The sequence below is a fragment of the Narcine bancroftii genome, chromosome 4 (assembly GCF_036971445.1).
Source record: "Narcine bancroftii isolate sNarBan1 chromosome 4, sNarBan1.hap1, whole genome shotgun sequence".
Lineage (NCBI taxonomy): Eukaryota > Metazoa > Chordata > Chondrichthyes > Torpediniformes > Narcinidae > Narcine > Narcine bancroftii.
The window spans coordinates 67,066,861-67,085,995 of NC_091472.1; the positions used below are offsets into that span (position 1 = coordinate 67,066,861).

Genomic DNA, 19,135 nt, shown 5'->3' on the forward strand with positions numbered 1-19,135 from the left:
AGAGCGGTAGGGATCTCCCTCCCTCCCTCCACCTATCCATCCACACCATTGATGTGATTTACCAGGAATATCGTCTAGAGGGCTCGCAAAAAATTAGTGAGGACTCCTACCACTCCACACAATGCTTCTTCCAGATATTCCTGTCAGGAAAATGATGCAAGAGTATCACAGCCAGAACCACTAAGCTAAGAAACAACTTCTTCCCATGGGCAATGAGATAGCTAAATGACTGATGAACTGCTCATACAAACCATCTGTGACTCTACTATTTATTTAACAATAATAATTATTTATTTTAATATTTGTATACAGTCACTGTGCATATGGATCATTTGTCTGTATGTGTGTTACGTCTGTATGTGTGTTTTACATGGAGGACCCGTGAACTCAATTTTGGTAGGTTGTACTTGAACCATTGAATGATGAATAAACTCGAAAATTTACTGCACAAGTTTTCTAGATTGCAATATGGGAAACTCATTTAAAGACAAATCTGTTCAGTCCCAGAAATAATATCCACCAAGGGCCCTAGTATCAATCCCTGAGGCACTCCACTGGTCACAGTTCTCCAGTCTGAAAATGTGACCTCAAAAACCACTCACCGACTCCAATGACAGAGAAAATTTAAAAAAAAATCTATTTGGCTATTGGCCTCCTAACCTCCATAGCAACCTATCGTGTGAGATCCTATCAAACACTTCACTAAAATCCACATCAATAACATTAAATCCCTTGCCTTCATTTGCCCTCTGTTACCTCTTCAAAAAAAAACTTTCATCAGCTTCATAAAACACAATTTCCCACACACAAATCATCTTCTTAATTTTCTTCAGCCATCCAAATGCTCAGAAATGTCAGAATCCTCACTAATTTTCCTCCAAATGACATCAGACCCACAGGTCTATAGTTTCCTGGATTTTTCAAGACCCTTTTTTTTAAATAACAGCTTCACATTTGTAATCATCCAATTCTGTGAAACTTCTATCCTTAACAGCGAGTTAAAAATGTCTGTCAAAGTCCCAACAATATCTTTCCTACTATCCGACAACATTCTCAGATGCTACAATCGAAGACTGCTAACATCTACAGTGTCCTCCATAGTGTTTGAAACAAAGGCACTTTTCTTTCTTTTGTGCCCCAGTGCTCCAGTTTTAAATTTGTAATCAAACAATTCACATGTAATTAAAGTGCATATTCAGGTTTATTTGTATACATTTTGGTTTAACCATGTAGAATTTACACCACTTTATATACATAGTCCACTCATTTCAGGACATCATAATGTTTGGGATATTTGGCTTCACAGGTGTTTGAGAGTACTCAAGTATGTTTAATTGCTTCATTGGTGCAGGTTGAAGAGAGCAAGGTTTGCTTCTAAGCTTTCGATCACCTTTGGAGTCTGCTGTTGCCATTTTTCAACATGAGGACCAGAGTTGTGCCAGTGAATGTAAAAAAAAAGCCATTATGAGGCTGAAAAAACAATAAAACAGACAGAGACATTATCCTAACCTTAGGATTTCCAAAATCAACTGTTTGGAACATCATGAAGAAGAAAGAACATTCTGGTGAGCTCAGTAATCGCCAAGGGTCTGGTATTCCAAAGAAGACCTCCACTGCAGGTGACAGAAGAATTCTCATCATAATGAAGAAAAATCCCCAATGGATCAGAAACTCTCTTTAGGAGGCAGATGTTAGCCCTTTTCACACTGGCTAACTTGGAAATTAACTGTTCAACTAATTGGTTAAAGCGCCTATCTATTCAGAACGGAGACGTTCTGACTGACACATTGAGCGAAAGTGGACCTGCCCTCCCAGAATTCCATGCGGCAGCAAAACCCCTCCATGAGTGGTCCCGTGCATACAACCCTTTCATTATGCCAAGCCACACTGGGACACAGGGGGGACACACACACACACACGGTTTAAAAAGGTGGTTAGTTCCTTGACACACTGTAGTCTCTGTCTCCCTCCCTCTTAGACATATCTATCTCTCCTTGATTGTTGTATGTCCGTGTATTTCATCCCCACTGCAACTTTCACACGCTTCCTACAAATTGTATGTTTTATTGCCACTACCACTCTCCCATGGTCCTTTATAAATTGTGAGCATATGAGTTCTATTGCTGCTACCACTTTCCTACAGTCCTTTATAAATTGTGTGCCCATGTTTTATTATTTTCCCACTCTCTTATTACTGTGTGTTTTATTCCCTCTATGATTTTGATGCTGGAGTAGGTTTATGTAGGTCGGCACAACAACATAGGCTGAAGGGCTCATACTGTGCTGTACATAAGGCTTAATTATGTTTTAATTAGGCATGATTAGTTTTGTTTAAATACAAGATCATAATACATTGATCAGGATTTAGTAAATTGAATACAAAGCTTATAACTGCTTTTTAATCTTTTGTTTTCTTCACGTTCCTGCACTCAAGCAAGAACGTCATCAATGGGTCAATTTGTCCCAGAATGGCCCATATCCTTTCACACTGGGCTAATCGGCTCGCAGACATCAGGTCGCCCAGGGGATGATACACCCTACCTAAGCAGTCCATCCCCAGGGTGATCAGATGCCTGCATACTGATTCACTAGCGTTCACATTGCCAGTTAATTATTGGGATAAAGTTCCAGTGTAAAAGGAGCTGTCCTGGATGAGACATATAAGGCAATCGAACAACTGAAAAGTGGCAAAGCAGCAGGTATGGATGGAATCCCCCCAGAGGTCTGGAAGGCTGGCGGCAAAACTCTGCATGCCAAACTGCATGAGTTTTTCAAGCTTTGTTGGGACCAAGGAAAACTGCCTCAGGATCTTCGTGATGCCACCATCATCACCCTGTACAAAAACAAAGGCGAGAAATCAGACTGATCAAACTACAGGGGAATCACGCTGCTCTCCATTGCAGGCAAAATCTTCGCTAGGATTCTACTAAATAGAATAATACCTAGTGTCGCCGAGAATATTCTCCCAGAATCACAGTGCGGCTTTTGCGCAAACAGAGGAACTACTGATATGGTCTTTGCCCTCAGACAGCTCCAAGAAAAGTGCAGAGAAGAAAACAAAGGACTCTACATCACCTTTGTTGACCTCACCAAAGCCTTCGACACCGTGAGCAGGAAAGGGCTTTGGCAAATACTAGAGCGCATCGGATGTCCCCCAAAGTTCCTCAACATGATTATCCAACTGCACGAAAACCAACAAGGTCGGGTCAGATACAGCAATGAGCTCTCTGAACCCTTCTCCATTAACAATGGCGTGAAGCAAGGCTGTGTTCTCGCACCAACCCTCTTTTCAATCTTCTTCAGCATGATGCTGAACCAAGCCATGAAAGACCCCAACAATGAAGACGCTGTTTACATCCGGTACCGCACGGATGGCAGTCTCTTCAATCTGAGGCGCCTGCAAGCTCACACCAAGACACAAGAGAAACTTGTCCGTGAACTACTCTTCGCAGACGATGCCGCTTTAGTTGCCCATTCAGAGCCAGCTCTTCAGCGCTTGACGTCCTGCTTTGCGGAAACTGCCAAAATGTTTGGCCTGGAAGTCAGCCTGAAGAAAACTGAGGTCCTCCATCAGCCAGCTCCCCACCATGACTACCAGCCCCCCCACATCTCCATCGGGCACACAAAACTCAAAACGGTCAACCAGTTTACCTATCTCGGCTGCACCATTTCATCAGATGCAAGGATCGACAATGAGATAGACAACAGACTCGCCAAGGCAAATAGCGCCTTTGGAAGACTACACAAAAGAGTCTGGAAAAACAACCAACTGAAAAACCTCACAAAGATAAGCGTATACAGAGCCGTTGTCATACCCACACTCCTGTTCGGCTCCGAATCATGGGTCCTCTACTGGCATCACCTACGGCTCCTAGAACGCTTCCACCAGCGTTGTCTCCGCTCCATCCTCAACATCCATTGGAGCGCTTTCATCCCTAACGTCGAAGTACTCGAGATGGCAGAGGTCGACAGCATCGAGTCCACGCTGCTGAAGATCCAGCTGCGCTGGGTGGGTCACCTCTCCAGAATGGAGGACCATCGCCTTCCCAAGATCGTGTTATATGGCGAGCTCTCCACTGGCCACCGTGACAGAGGTGCACCAAAGAAAAGGTACAAGGACTGCCTAAAGAAATCTCTTGGTGCCTGCCACATTGACCACCGCCAGTGGGCTGAATCGCCTCAAACCGTGCATCTTGGCGCCTCACAGTTTGGCGGGCAGCAACCTCCTTTGAAGAAGACCGCAGAGCCCACCTCACTGACAAAAGGCAAAGGAGGAAAAACCCAACACCCAACCCCAACCAACCAATTTTCCCCTGCAGCCGCTGCAACCGTGTCTGCCTGTCCCGCATCGGACTTGTCAGCCACAAACGAGCCTGCAGCTGACGTGGACTTTTACCCCCTCCATAAATCTTCGTCCGCGAAGCCAAGCCAAAGAAGAAAAAGAAAAGGAGCTGTGAACAATTAGTGTCCGCAGAAGATTTCTTGAACAGAAATAGAGGCTACACAACAAGATGCAAACCGTAGCAAAAATGGTGTGCTTTGGACCTTCACATCTCCACACTTTGCTCTTGCCATCACTTTAATGCTGGTACATCTTTGTCTCAGAATTCTGCAGGCTCATTTAAATACTTCTTGGCAAACTATAATCTGCCCATCCTTGCTGTGGCTAACTGGTGGTTTGCAACTTGCAGTCTAACCTCTGTATTCAACCTTTGGAACATGATTAAGAAAGAGTATTCTGATGAGCTCAGTAATAGCAAAGGGACTGATATTCCAAGGAAGATCTCCACCGCTGATGACAGAAGAATTCTCATCATAATTAAGAAACATACCCAAAGTTATGTCCGAAAGATAATAAATACTCTTCATGATGCTGGTGTGGATACATCAATGACAACTGTCTGCAGAAGACTTCACAAACAGAAATATAGAGGTGACACGGCAAGATGCAAACTGTAGCGGGAGCCCCACGCATGCAGCAGAATTGCGCATAGCCATAACAGTTAAGCAAGCACATTACCAGAGCGCATCGCCTCCAATGACATCCCAGTCCTCCAGCTGCAGGTCAGGCACCAGCAATTAGGAAAAGCGTGTGAATAAGAGCCCGCGCTTTTTATGGCACCCGACACCTGAGGCTGGAAAGTGACTTCACTATCGCATCCCAGAAGGCTTCGCGTGAAACTTGCAGTGGGAACTATAAAAGCTGTGGTTAAGCACAATAAAGTTACTGATTCCTGACTCTACTGACTCGTGTCATTTATTGCCACTAGCGTAAGGTACTGTCGTCAGATAGGTCACTACATATTTTGGTGACCCCGACAGGCCTCAGCTACACGGAGTCCCACCTCACTGACACGGACGAGCAACCGTCGACTTCAAAGGTGGAGGTCGACACGGCCTTGCTGACGGCAGCACCTGTGGTGGTTAATGCAGTAGCAGTTCGCCTGCCTCCATTCTGGTTGGATCAGCTACGTAGCTGGCTGCAGCTGGCCGAAACGCAATTTATGCTTCGGAACGTTACATCTAAGACACAAGATATTGACATGTTGTAAGTGCATTAGATATTACGACCGCAACAAGGGTGAGTTCATTTATCAATAACCCGCCGGTGGACCAAAAGTACACTAGATTCCGGGACTTTCTGTTGAAAACATTTGAGCTCTCTCGTCATGAACGGGCTATAAGAATTTTGAATACGCAAGAACTGGGGGACCATAGTCCATCCCAGTTAATGCAAGAGCTGGTATCACTAGCTGCAGGCCATACAAATTGTTTTATTTTCGAGGCACTGTTTTTAATCGAAATTACCAGTGCATGTGCCAGATTGCAGATGCAGCCCATCTGTGCGGGTGAGTTGTTCGAGCCCCCCGAAATACCAAGCCCTCCGGCATGTGCGGTAGTACAGCGACCACGTCCTGATCAAGGAAACAAGAGTTCTGGATAATGTTTTTGTCATCGCCGATGGGGGTCGCTCTGCCTATAGATATGAGTTCTTGCACTTACCCAGGTCCACTACCACGTCCGGGAAATGGACCCGCCAACCGCCGTTAGTGGCTTTGGCGGTTGGCACAGAACAAGGTCTAATTTATTTACATGACGTGATTTAGGGGGTAGATTACTTGATAGATACGAGAGCTAAGTTCAATATTGTTCCTCCGATACAGTTTGAGTTGGCACAAGGTGCACGTACTCCACTGCTTTCAGCTATTAATGGTACCACGATTCCTACTTTCGGAATGAGTAAGGTAACAATACATACGGGTTCAGCGGTATTCTACTAACAATGCGTGGTGGCCTCAGAAGTTTTCCCCTGTTAGGCGTGGATTTTTTGAGAGAGCATGGTCTCCTGGTGGATATACATAAATGCCGTCTGATAAACACGGCTATCTTCCAAAGTTTTCCCCTTATGAGAATGCATCGTTCTTTCCAACCGGTAAGAGTTCAGGCGATTCAGCAGAATGCATACGCCTCGATACTTAATGAGTACCCGGGACTGTTGACGACTAATTTTCAGGATAATAAGCCGTGGCACGGTGTATATCATCATAATGATAGAACTGGTCCACCTGTTTATAGTAGGGCTCGTAGGCTTCCAAAAGACAAGCTTTCAATTGCAAGAGCAGAGTTCACGGTAATGGAAGAATTAGGGGTGGTATGCAGGTCCAAACGTCCATGGACTTCACCCCTTCACATGGTGCCTAAAAATTGCGGTGGTTGGCGGCCATGTGGGGACTACAGGCGGTTGAACGATATAACCGTCCCCGACCGCTATCCAATCCCTCATATTCAAGATTTCTCAGCACGGTTGGCTGACGCTACTATATTTTCCAAACTAGATTTAGTGAAGGGATATTATCAGATTCCAGTTCACCCTGTGGATGTTCCAAAGATGGCTATCATAAGCCCCTTTGGTCTCTTTGAATTTATCAGAATGCCATTTGGTCTGAAGAACACACCCCAGACGTTTCAAAGATTGATGGACATTGTCATTAGAGACTTAGAAGGAACCTTTGTATATTTGGATGACATCTCCTAGCGAGCCCAGATGAGGAATCGCATAAACGACACCTCCATCTCCTGTTTGCTAGATTACAGGATTTTGGCCTTTCAGTCAACCCCGCAAAATGTCAATTCGGTACAGCTGCAATTGATTTTCTCGGCCTCAGGATTTCTCGTAATGGAACTATACTATTGCCATACAAAGAGATTGCCATGCGCAAGTTTCCCTGGCCTCTTACTCGGAAGGATTTGCAATGATTTATAGGGGTGGTTACCTTTTAACCATCGTTTTATTAGCGGAGCGGCAGCCATGATGCGCCCACTGTTTGACCTATTAAATAGAAAAAGATCAAATATATTGCATTGCGATGAGGAGGCAGAGATGGCTTTTGAAGAAACCAAGGATTCTTTGGCATCTGCGGCGTCTTGCCCACCCAGATCACGAAGCGCCCCTTTCGCTAACTACAGTCACATCTGACCATGCAATTGGTGTAGTGTTGCAACAACACGTAAAAGGACAATGGATGCCCCTTGCATTTTATAGCAGACATCTTCGACCTACAGAGATGAGATTTAGCACATTCGACTGAGAATTGCTGTCATTGTATTTGGCGGTGCGTCATTTCAGATACATGCTGGAGGGTCGAGTGTTTACGGCCTTTACTGATCATAAACCTCTCGTGCAGGCCACGAATATAATTTCTGACCCGTGGTCGTGAAGCAGCAATGCCAATTGTCATTCATCTCTGAGTTCATGACTGACATTCGATATGTTGCCTGTTTTTCCAATCCAGTGGCAGATGCTCTATTGGGACCAACCGTATCTGCAGTCCAGGGTGGAATCAACACAGCACAGTTGGTGGAAGACTAGCAGCGGGATGAGGAGGTACAAACCTACAAAACTGCCATTACAAGTCTCCAGGTTGAGGAAATCTCTACTGAGGCAAGCGGTCCCATACTCCTTTGCGACATTTCCACAGGATACCCCAGACCCATTCTACCGGTTAGTTGGCACAGGAAGATCTTCGATGATATCCATAATCTTTTGCATCCTTCAATTAGATCTTCCGTTAAACTAGTGTCAAATTATTATGTGTGGCACGGTCTAAGGAGAGCTGTCACCCTGTGGGCCAAGACTTGCCTTCAGTGCCAAAAAAGCTAAAATTCACAGACACACACATGTACCGCCTGAAAGATTCTCAACGGTGGATGAGAAAAATTTCAGCACGTCCATGTGGATGCAATTGGACCTTTGCCAGTCTGTCAAGAGATGAGATTTATTTACTGTTATTGACCAATTTAGTCGTTGGCCGGAGACAGTCCCTATGCAGGCAGCAAACGCAGAGAAGTGTACACGGACCTTTATTTTTAATTGGGTTGCACGATTTGGTGTACCTACTCACTCACTTCGAATAGAGGTACGCAGTTTACTTCCCACCTGTGGACACAGATTTCAAACTTCTGTGGAAGTAAATTACACCACACAACTGCCTATTATCCTCAATCAACAGTTCCATAGGCATTTAAAGTCGGCACTTAAGGCAAGACTGCAGGGGCCGAATTGGATGGACAAATTTCCGTGGGTGTTATTGGGAATACGTTCGGCACCAAAGGAAGGATTGCCAGTTTCGTCTGCTGAGATGATCTCTGGAACTCCACTATCCATTCTAGGTGACATACATTTCAGTACTGACATAAATCAGCCAGCTGACTTGGATATTTTACATCTTGTGAGAGAGCAATAGGGCAAAACAAACCTATCCCACGGTTTTTCACAAGAGTTCCAAACATCAGGTGCCGCACGACCTACTGACTGCGGAATTTGTAATGGTTAAGAAAGGTCAGAAAAGCTCAGCATTTCAATGCCCATATGAGGGGCCCTTCAGAGTAATCAGGCGAGAAGGAGTATATTTACATTGGACATAGGGGGCCAAGAGTGTATGTTCACAATTGAACGACTGAAACCGGCACACAATGACCTTTCAAGACCAATCACGTCACCTCTGAAATATCCCAGAGGACGCCCCAGACTGAACCACCAGCACGGACCTACATCTGGCAGCCACGATTCTGGGAGGGGGGGTGTAGCAGGAGCCCCACACATACAGCAGAATCGCGCACAGCCACAACAGTCAAGCAAGCACATTACCAGAGTGCATAGCCTCCAACGACGTTCCAGTCCTCCAGTTGCAGGCCAGGCACCAGCAATAAGGAAAATCGCGTGAATAAGAGCCCGCGCTTTCTATGGCACCCGACACTGGAAAGTGACTCACTGCTGCATCCCAGAAGGCTTAGAGTGAAACGTGCAGTGGGAACTATAAAAGCTGTGGTTAAGCACAATAAAGTTACTGATCCCTGACTCTACTGACTCCAGTGTCATTTATTGCCACTTGCGTAAGGTACTGTCGTCACATAGGCCACTACAAAACCACTAGCCACAGCAAAGATGGGCAGATTATAGTTTGCTAAGAAATATTTAAAAGAGCCTGCAGAATTCTGGAAAAAGGTCTTGAGGACAGTTGAGACCAAAATGAACCTGTATCAAAGTGATGGCAAGAGAAAAGTGTGGCGGCGTAAAGGAACTGCCCAATATCCAAAGCAGACCACCTTTGCCATGGTTTGCATCTTGCTGTGTAGCCTCTATTTTTGTTCATGAAGTCTTCTGTAGACAGCAGTCATTGACATATCCACACCTGCCTCCAGAAGAGTGTTTTTGATCTGTTGGACTAACGTCTTGGGATTTTCTTCATTATGATGAGAATTCTTTTGTCATTTGCAGTGGAAGTCTTCTTTGGAAGACCAGGTCCTTTGTGATTACTGAGCTCACCAGTGCACTTTTCCTTCTTCATGATGTTCCAAACAGTTGATTTGGGTGATGTTTCTTACTGTTTTATTCTTGTTTTTCAGCCTCACAATGGCTTTTGTGACTTTCTCTGGCACAACTCTGGACCTCATGTTGAAAAATTGAACTACAGACTCCAAAGGTGATCAAAGCAGAGAAGCAAGCCTAGCTCTCTTATACCTGCACCAATGAAGCAATTAAACATGCCTGAGTACTCACAAACATCTGTGAAGCCAAATATCCCAAACATTACTGAAATGAGGGAACTATGTATAAAAAGTGTTGTAATTTCTACATGGTCAAACAAAAATGTATACAAATAACCTTGAATAAACTGTGGCATGTACACTTTAATATATGTGAATTGCTTGATTACAAATTTAAAACTGTAAAGCATAGGGGCAAATAAAAGAAAAAAGTATCTTTGTCCCAAACCTTATGGAGGCACTATATCTCTTCATTGCACAATATGCCCCAAGCTTTCTACTCCAAGAGCAGTGAATCTGCACAATTCTTTGCCTAAGGAAACAGTGAGGGCTGCCTATTTAAATGTATCTACAACAGATTTAGGGAATTTGGTTACCTCCCACAACCCCCACACCTACTTATCCTGCCTTTCCTTCCCTTGATGCTACTGGGAACATGTTTATCCAGGACCCTTAAAAGCCTCTCATTTTGCAGTTGTGCTTTTACAGTCTAATGTTTGCATCCAGGCAACAGTTGTTGGCCATTGCCTAATCAGGGCAAAATTGCCTTTACCTCAATTTAGGATTCTATCTTGAAGATCAATGATCTTTTTTCATAATTATCTTAAGGCTAAAAGAATAGTGGTCACTGGTCCCAAAGTATTCTCTTATCGATACCTCAGTAATCTGACCAGCTTCATTCTGTAGTAGCCCTATCCACGTGTTGCCGTACGTTGCTCTCCTGGACCTACTTAATAAAGTTCACCCCATCCAATCTCTGAGCACTTGAGCAATCCCAGTCAATGCACACTTTGCAATTTTTACAGGCCTCAGCAATCTCCTAACAATCTCCTTTAGCTCCCAGTGACCATTTGATGTCCTGTTTTTCTTTCACTCCGCCTCATACTATAGTCACCTTGTGATATTCTTCATCCTAATTCCCATCATTTATGATGCAGGACCTCATCATATTATGTTGCATTGCATCCATCTGGCATTAAATATCTTTGTACATTTTCATGGAAGTGCAAATAAATTTTGAAACAAAGTAAAATAAGCAATCTCATTTTGAAAAGAGAAGATCACAGGAAGATAGATAGGTCAAAATGGCTTTTGCCACATTGGCCTTCTTCAGTTGGAGTACAGATAATCCCCAACTTACGACCTATGCAACCTATGACCATCCTCAACTAGAACACAACAGACAACAGGCCATTTGGCCCTTCTAGTCTGTGCTGAAAACATCATACTGCTAATCCCACTGACCTGCCTCTCCTATCCATGTATCAATCCAGTTTATTTTTAAAACTTAAGAGTGAGCCCACATTTACCAAGTCAGCTGGCAACTCGTTCCACACTCCCACCACCGAGTGAAAAAGTTCCCCTTTCATCCTTCATGCATGTCCTCTTGTATTTATCTTTCCTAATCCAAGTGAAAAGAGCCCATTCCATTTACTAAACATAGAAACATAGAAAATAGGTGTAGGAGTAGGCCATTTGGCCCTTCAAGCCTACACCGGCATTCATTTTGATCATGGCTGATCATTCACGCAGTACCCTGTTCCAGCTCTCTCTCCATATCCCCTGATCCCCCTAGTCACAAGTACTAAATCTAACTCTCTCTTAAATGTAGCTATGGAACCGGCCTCAATCATTTCCTGTGGCAGAGAATTCCATAAATTCACCACCCTCTTAGTGAAAAAATTCTTCTTCATCTCAGACCTAAAGGACTTCCCCTTTATCTTTAAACTGTGATCCCTGGTTCTAGACTTGCTCAACATTGCTCAACTCTGTCTATACCTCTCATAATTTTGTAAACCTTTATCAAACCTCCCTTCATTCTTCTACGCTCGAAGGAATAGAGTTCCAAATTCAATTCTTGAAGAGCTGACAACATCCTAGTATATCTTCTTTGCACTCTTCCAATCTTACTGATATCCTTCCTGTAATTTGGCAATCAGAATTGCACACAATATTCCAAATTTCACCTCACCAATGTCTTGTACTACCTCACCATAAAATCCCAATACTTGCACTCAGTACTTTGATTTATAAAGGCCAAGATGCCAAAAGCTTTCTTGACACCCTCTCTTCTTGTGATGCCACTTTCAGGGAATTATGTATCTGAATTCCCAGATCCCTTTGTTCCTCCACACTCCTCAGTGCCCTATCATTTGCTGTGTATGTCCTACCTTGGTTACTCCTTCCCAAATTTCTCTGCATTAAATTCCATCTGACACCTTCTAGCCCATTTTTCCAGTTGGCCCAGATGCCTTCCTTAAGCCTTGAAAACCTTCCTTATTGTCCACAACGCCTCCAATCTTTGTGTCATTAGCAAACTTGCTGATCCAATTTTCTACATTATCATCCAGATCACTAATATAGACAACAAACAATGGTTCCAGCACCAATTCCTGAGGCACACTACTAATCATAGGCCTCCAGTCTGAGAAGCAATCATCCACTACCACCCTCTCTTCTCCCATTCAACCAAGTTTGAATCCAGTTTACAATCTCAACATGAATACCTAGTGTCTGAACCTTCTGAACTAGCCTCCCATGTGGGACCTAGTCAAAGGTCTTACTAAAATCCATGTAGAAGCATCCACAGCCTTTCCTTCATCTACTTTCTTGGTAACCTTGAAAAACTCTAAAAGATTTGTTAAACACGAACTAGCACACACAAAGTCATGCTGACTATCCTTAATCAGCCTTTGGCTGTCCCCAAATACTTGTATACCCATTCTCTCAATACACCCTCCAATAATCTACTTACTACTGATGTCAGGCTCACTGGCCTGCAATTTCCTGGTTGACTTTTGGATTCTTTTTTAAACAATGGAGGAACAATGGAACAACCCTCTAATCATCCAGCACCTCACCCATGGATAAGGATGTTATTTAAAAAAATAAAATAAAAAATAAAAATAAATAGATATATATATACATATATATATATATATATATATTTATATATAATGTACGTAGTGGGTCGCTACAGTTATAGCTCGGTTATAAAAAGGAGACTCACACAAAGGGAGTTCAGTCAACATTGAGTTTATTGAGATGCAGCTCTGCCTTTTATAGGCAGCCAGTCGCAAGCGTCACCACCAGGGCGTGGCTTGAGTGGAGCTGGCTGCCTATTGGCCGCCTTGGATCCGCAGGCTCAAATTGGACACCCTGCGATCCATTAACGGTGATTGGTTGATTTGGCTGCTATTATTACAGCCTATGGGAGTGGGTTTCTCATCCTGCGTGGTGCTTGCACGATCGCTGCGTTCAATGGCCATTTCCTGTGTTGGCCCATGGAGTGGGCCGCTGGCCGCTACACGGCCCCCCATTTCCCTAAATAACCGGCAAGTGGAATGTTGTGTCTTGGAGCCGGCCCCTTCACCATGGGGTCGAGTGACTGACCAGCTGGTTAAAGTTCAAGTGGGCCGGTTTTAGCCGGTCGACCATGAAGGTCTCCTCCCTACTGCCAATGTCCAACACGCAGGTGGACGTGTTGTATCTGATGATGCGGTATGGCACTTCATAAGGCCGCTGGAGAGGTGGCCGGTGAGGCCCGCGTTGGACAGATACATAGTGACAGTCTGCAGTGATCCCGGGCGCTTGAACAGTTGAGACAAGGTGGCCTCCGGGAGTTCCCACATATCCTCAGAAGCAGCCACAAATTCACCTGGGATAACTAGAGGTGCGCCATAGACCAACCCGGCAGAGGATGCCTCGAGATCCTCCTTTGGGGCAGTACAAATGCAGAGAAGGACTCAATGGAGTTCGTTGTCCCAGTGCAGTCCAGTGAGACAGGCCATAAGGGCCGTCTTCAGGTGCCTGTGTAACCTGTCCACCAACCCATTGGCCTGCTGGTGGTATGTTGTGGTGTGGTGGAGTTGGGTCCCCAGGGCATTTGCTAAGGTGGTCCACAGGCTGGAAGTGAATTGGGCCCCTCTGTTGGATGTTAAATGTTTTGGAACCAAGAAACGTACCAACCAGATGTTCAGTAATACCAGTGCATGTCTCCGTGGAGATTTCAGATGGCAGCACTGCCGCTGGCCAACTGGTCAGCCTGTCGACATGGTCAACAGATATAGGTAGGGGGCCCACAATGTCAGTATGCACATGACTGAACTGACAGCATGCTGGTTCAAAGGGCTGTGGAGGGCCTTTAATGTGGGTCTGGACCTTGGATGCCTGGAATGGAATATGTTTTTGCTAACTGAATGACCTCTTTAGAGATGCTGGGCCAGACATACTTGTTGGGCACCATTTTAACTGCAGTCCTGATAGCAGGGTGAGTCAAATTGTGGATCGCCTCGTTCATGCAACCGCAATGACAGGGTACGGTTTACCAGTCGAGGTACACAGAGCAGCTTACAGTTACCTGGGGCGATTTGGACATCCTCTAGTTGGAGGGTGTCCACTTCCTGCGCTTCAAGCAGGGCCGCATAGTCGATGCCTGGAGCAGGGGCGTGGACTGCTAGAATAGCCAGACCAGATAGAGCATTGGCTAACACATTGGACTTGCTAGCGATAAGTCCATTGAGAGTTCAGATATATAGGACAGGTGCTGCTGTTGCCTGGCTGAGCAAGGGTCTGTAACCTTCCTGAAAGCAAAGGTGAGTGGTTTGTGGCCTGCGTAGATTTTGAACTTCCTCCCCTCCAGGAAGAAAGCAAAATGGCAAATTGTCCCATATAAGGCTAACAGCTCCCTATCAAAGGCACTGTACTTGAACTTTGGTGGCCTGAGGTGTTAACTGAAAAAGGCCAGCGGCTGCCACTGTCCATTAACCAGTTGCTTAAGTACAGCCCCGACTGCTGTGCTGAAGGCATCTACCATGAGGGCAGTCAGGGCAGCTGTCCTGAGATGCACAAGAAGGGTGGCATTGGCTCGGGCATCTCTAGTTGCTTGGAAAGCCTTGGTCGCCTACTGTGAACATTGAATGTCATTCCTGGGCCCTGTCATGAGGGAGAATAAAGGGCTCATGTTGAGGGTTGCTGCCAATATAAAATGATAATAAAAAATGACCGTAGCTGTGATCTCTTGCAGGCTCTTCAGTCGATGGTCTGGGGAAGGATCAAATGGTGTCCACCTTTGAAGGCAACAGCCTGGCCCCATGTTGGTCAATGTGATGGCCCAGGAAATCAGTAATCTCTCTGCTAAACTGGTACTTGGCCGGACTGATGGTTATCCCAAACTCACTTAGCCTGGAGAACAATAGTTTTAAGTGAGCAGCGTGCTCAGTGCGGGTGTGGCTGGCTATTAAAATGTCATCGAGGTAGACGAAGACAAACTACAGATCCTGGCCCCCTGCATCCATCAACCTCTGGAGAGTCTGAGCTGTGTTTTTCAGCCCAAATGGCATGTGAAGGAATTCAAATAATTCAAAGAGGGTTATAATGGCAGTTTTGAGAATATCATCAGGATGAACTGGGATCGGACGATAATCCTTGATGAGGTCCACCTTAGAAAATATCTGCACCCCTTAAAGGTTGGTGGTGAAGTTCTGATTATGGAACATGGGATACCTGTCAGGTGTGGTGCCCTCATTAAGTTGGTGGTAGCCTCTACACGACCTCCAACCTCCTGCTGCCTTTGGTATCATATGGAGGGGAGAGGCCCATGGACTATCGGAGCTCTGCACAATGCCGAGTTCCTCCATCTTTCAAAACTCTTTTCTAGCCAGGTTGAGTTTCTTGGTGGGGGACGAGGGGGGGAAGACACAGCACCCTGGTGTGGAGTGGATGGGCCTCCATAATGATCTGGTATCTCATCCCATGTTTAGGCTTTGCTGAGTTGAAATGAAGCTTAGAGATGGAGGGGAATTCCATTAAGACTCAAGTGACTTCATTGGCAGCAGTACTCACCAAGTGTAGGGGCTCGTCGCTCGGGTGATCGGTTGGTGGGCTTCCTGGCTGGGTGTTACTGATGAGGTGCCATCACCTGTTCGAGCGTAGCGCAGGTGTCCCTCTTCACTACCCATATTACGTCTGATCGGTCTGCCACCCTCCTGGGGTCATTGAAGTCTTCTTCTGCGATGAGCAGCCGGATCCCTTCAGGCAGCCGCTCCAGGAAGATCTGCTGGAACAGCAGGCAAGTGATATAGCCATTGTTGAGAGCGAGCATGTTGCTCGTGAGAGCGGAAGGGGACCTGTCCCCCAATGTGCAGCAGTTGGGCGAGAGTCTGAAAGTGTAGGTTAATAACTCCTTGATGGCCACATACTTCCCTTGATATGGGGGCTACTGGAGGAAGTTGATGATGGTGTCTTGACTGAGGGTGCTGACTACTTGGTAGTTGCGCATGTCTTCAGCAGAGATCCGGCTGTGCCTCAGCCTGCTGGAACCACACCGTGGTTGCGACGTCCAGAACCTTTGCAGCTTCAACAAAACCGGTCCAAAGTGCCAATTGGACCAATCGGGGTCTCCACTGTAACGAATCACCACAGTTATAGCTAAAGGTATGGGGTGGTTATAGCTTGAGGTTATAATAAGAAAGAAGACTCTCACACGCAAGGAGTGTAATCGACACGGAGTTTATTGAGATGCTGATGTGCCTTTTATAGGCAGCCACCCATGTCATTACTGGAGCGTGGCTTGAGCAGAGCTGGCTGTCGACTGGCTGCCTTGGATCCACAGGTCTGGATTGGACCCCCCTGCAATCTACTGACAGCAATTGGTTGATTTGGCCGCTATTTCTGCAGCCTATGGGAACGAGTCTCCCATCCCGCGTACTGCTTGTGCGATCGCTACATTTGACACATTTCTTGTATCAGCCCGCAGAGTGGGCCACAGGCTGCTACATATATATAATACATAAAATTTATGTGGTTTATGTTGTATTTCACAAACTATAAGAGGGATACAGGGCAATGTAAGAGCCAAAATGTGCATACTTACCTTGTTAGTTGGCATCCCAGAGATCCCAGGGCTGGGCCAGCGGCTGCCTAGATTCCTGAGCAATGTGCAAGTCTTCAGTAGGCATATGTGCGGTGGGTTCACGTATTAGAGTTTGGTTGGCACATGCATGAGACTTAAGGATGTGATTTCAATTATCAGGCCACTTAACTTTCACACATGCCCCAAATGAACTCCAATACGAGAACTCTCCGAAGGCTCTTGCACACGCATGAATCAAGATGGCTGTGCCCAGCCCTGTGACTCCAGAATGCTGACTAACAAGGTAAGCATGGAGCAGAATGTGGAAAGATTCACCAAGGCTGATCAACAAATTCAGGAGGATTTAAATTGTTATCATCAAATATACAATGAGAAAGATTTAATTAGAAAGTTTGCTTTAAGACTTCAGTACTCCTCATGTGCGGGCACAATTCCGACTTATGTCCACTCCAAGATACAACTAATTCTGCGGTCATAAGTCGGGGAATGCCTGTGTTGAACATAGAAGTTGGGAGGCTTTGTTGCGGTAGTACAAGACGTTAGTGAGACCCCATTTGGTGTGTTGTCACTGTACTATAGAAAAGATATTGTCAACCTGGAGAGATTATAGAGATTTTCCAGGACTCTGGGGGGTGGGGGTGGGGGGAGTAAGCTATAGGAAGAGATTGTGCAGGCTAGGGGATCATCCTTAGACTGCAGGAGGATGAATGGGTGACCTCACAGAGGTAGACAAAATAATGAAAGGAATATTATACACGGGTCTTGCTCAGAGTAAGGGAATCAGTCACCAGAAGACATAGGTTCAAGTTGAAGGGGGTGGGGGAAATAGATTTAACAGGAATCTGAGTGGCAAAGTTTTCACAGAGAGTGGTGGGTGCTCGCATCTGGCTGCTGGAGAAGTGGTTGAAGCACGTATGATTGCAATGTTTAAAAACATTTTGACAGCTACATGGACAGGGATGGGTTTAAATGGATATCAGCCAAATGTAGGCAAGTGGGCCTAGTGTAGGTGAGACATTTTGGTCGGCATGGGTGCGTTAGGCTGAAGGGCTGTTTCCACACCATATGATTCTATGATTTTATCAGAAAGATTTAGGGTTTTGCAATGACTACAGCTTTAGAAATAGAGCAGAATGATAAAGGTGCTATTTTTAATGCAATCATTGAAAAATAAAAGCAAAATCATAAAGTTAAGAGATGGTAGCTAAACAATAGGTTTATTTAAAACCTAAGTTAGAAGAGTCTATTCTAATGCACCTACTTGAAGAATATTGTTATATCATTAGATGATAAATAACCTGAGCTTTGGTTTTAAGGATTGACAAAAGATAAAAGGCTTCTTTCAATAAAAGCAAGGCAAGAGACAAATACAGTATCCAAAATCGGATTATCCAAAACTTCATTTATCCGAAAATTGTTTGGTCTCAGAAGTGACATTGTTTCGCCTCTGAAAGCTTTGAGATAAATATGGATATCTGAAACAATCAGAAATCCTTAGTTAACCTAAAATTTTGGAGCCGAACTGGCCTCACAGGTTGAAAAAAAATTCACCTGACATGAAATTAGAACAATGTTGTCTTTGTTTCAGGTAACTCCCTTCCTCCGCTCTTTCCATTTCTTCTTTTCCTACCCCAATGACTTTTCTCTCCAACTCTCCCTCTCAAACTGTGTCCCACTGTCTCCCAGCCACAAGTGGTCAGAAGTATCCCTCGTCCCGGTGTCATCAAGGAGAGCAGCCTCCCAGACAGGAGCAGGGACTTAAGGCTCCCAGGCAGGAGTGGGGACCTCGGTGGGGTGGTGTCAGTGATCATCAGCGGTAGTTGGGAGGGGGAGTGTGCATAGGCAAAGACTGGGTCAGTGATGGACTCCAACATTGAGAACCCAGAAGCAAAGCTGAACAGGCCCTGCCAGAATGAGCCCACAGGGAAAAAGAAGCTCGCCGACTCGCCAGTGAGTGTTCTTCCAGCCCTGGAAGCCTCCCCTGGGATCGGTGGTAGTGGTGAGGACACATCGGGGATTGGATGCAGCGGTTGGGAGGTCTTGATGATCTGGATCGGTATTGGGGACGAGTCAGAAATCAGCAGCCAGCATTTTTGTTGTGAAAATTAAACATTATTTTAAAGCTTAGCCTTCCCCTGTTGTTTGTTGTTGCTACTGGCTGTTTTTTTTTTTTAAATGGCCAGTTATCCAAAAAATTCAGTCTTCTGAAATAGG

General features: G+C 45.2%; 1 protein-coding gene across 3 annotated transcripts in view; it reads right to left on the bottom strand.

Annotated features, from left to right (window-relative positions):
• Positions 1-19,135, bottom strand: part of fancl (FA complementation group L) — an 82,172-nt gene that overhangs the window by 51,409 nt on the left and 11,628 nt on the right. The window lies entirely within an intron of this gene.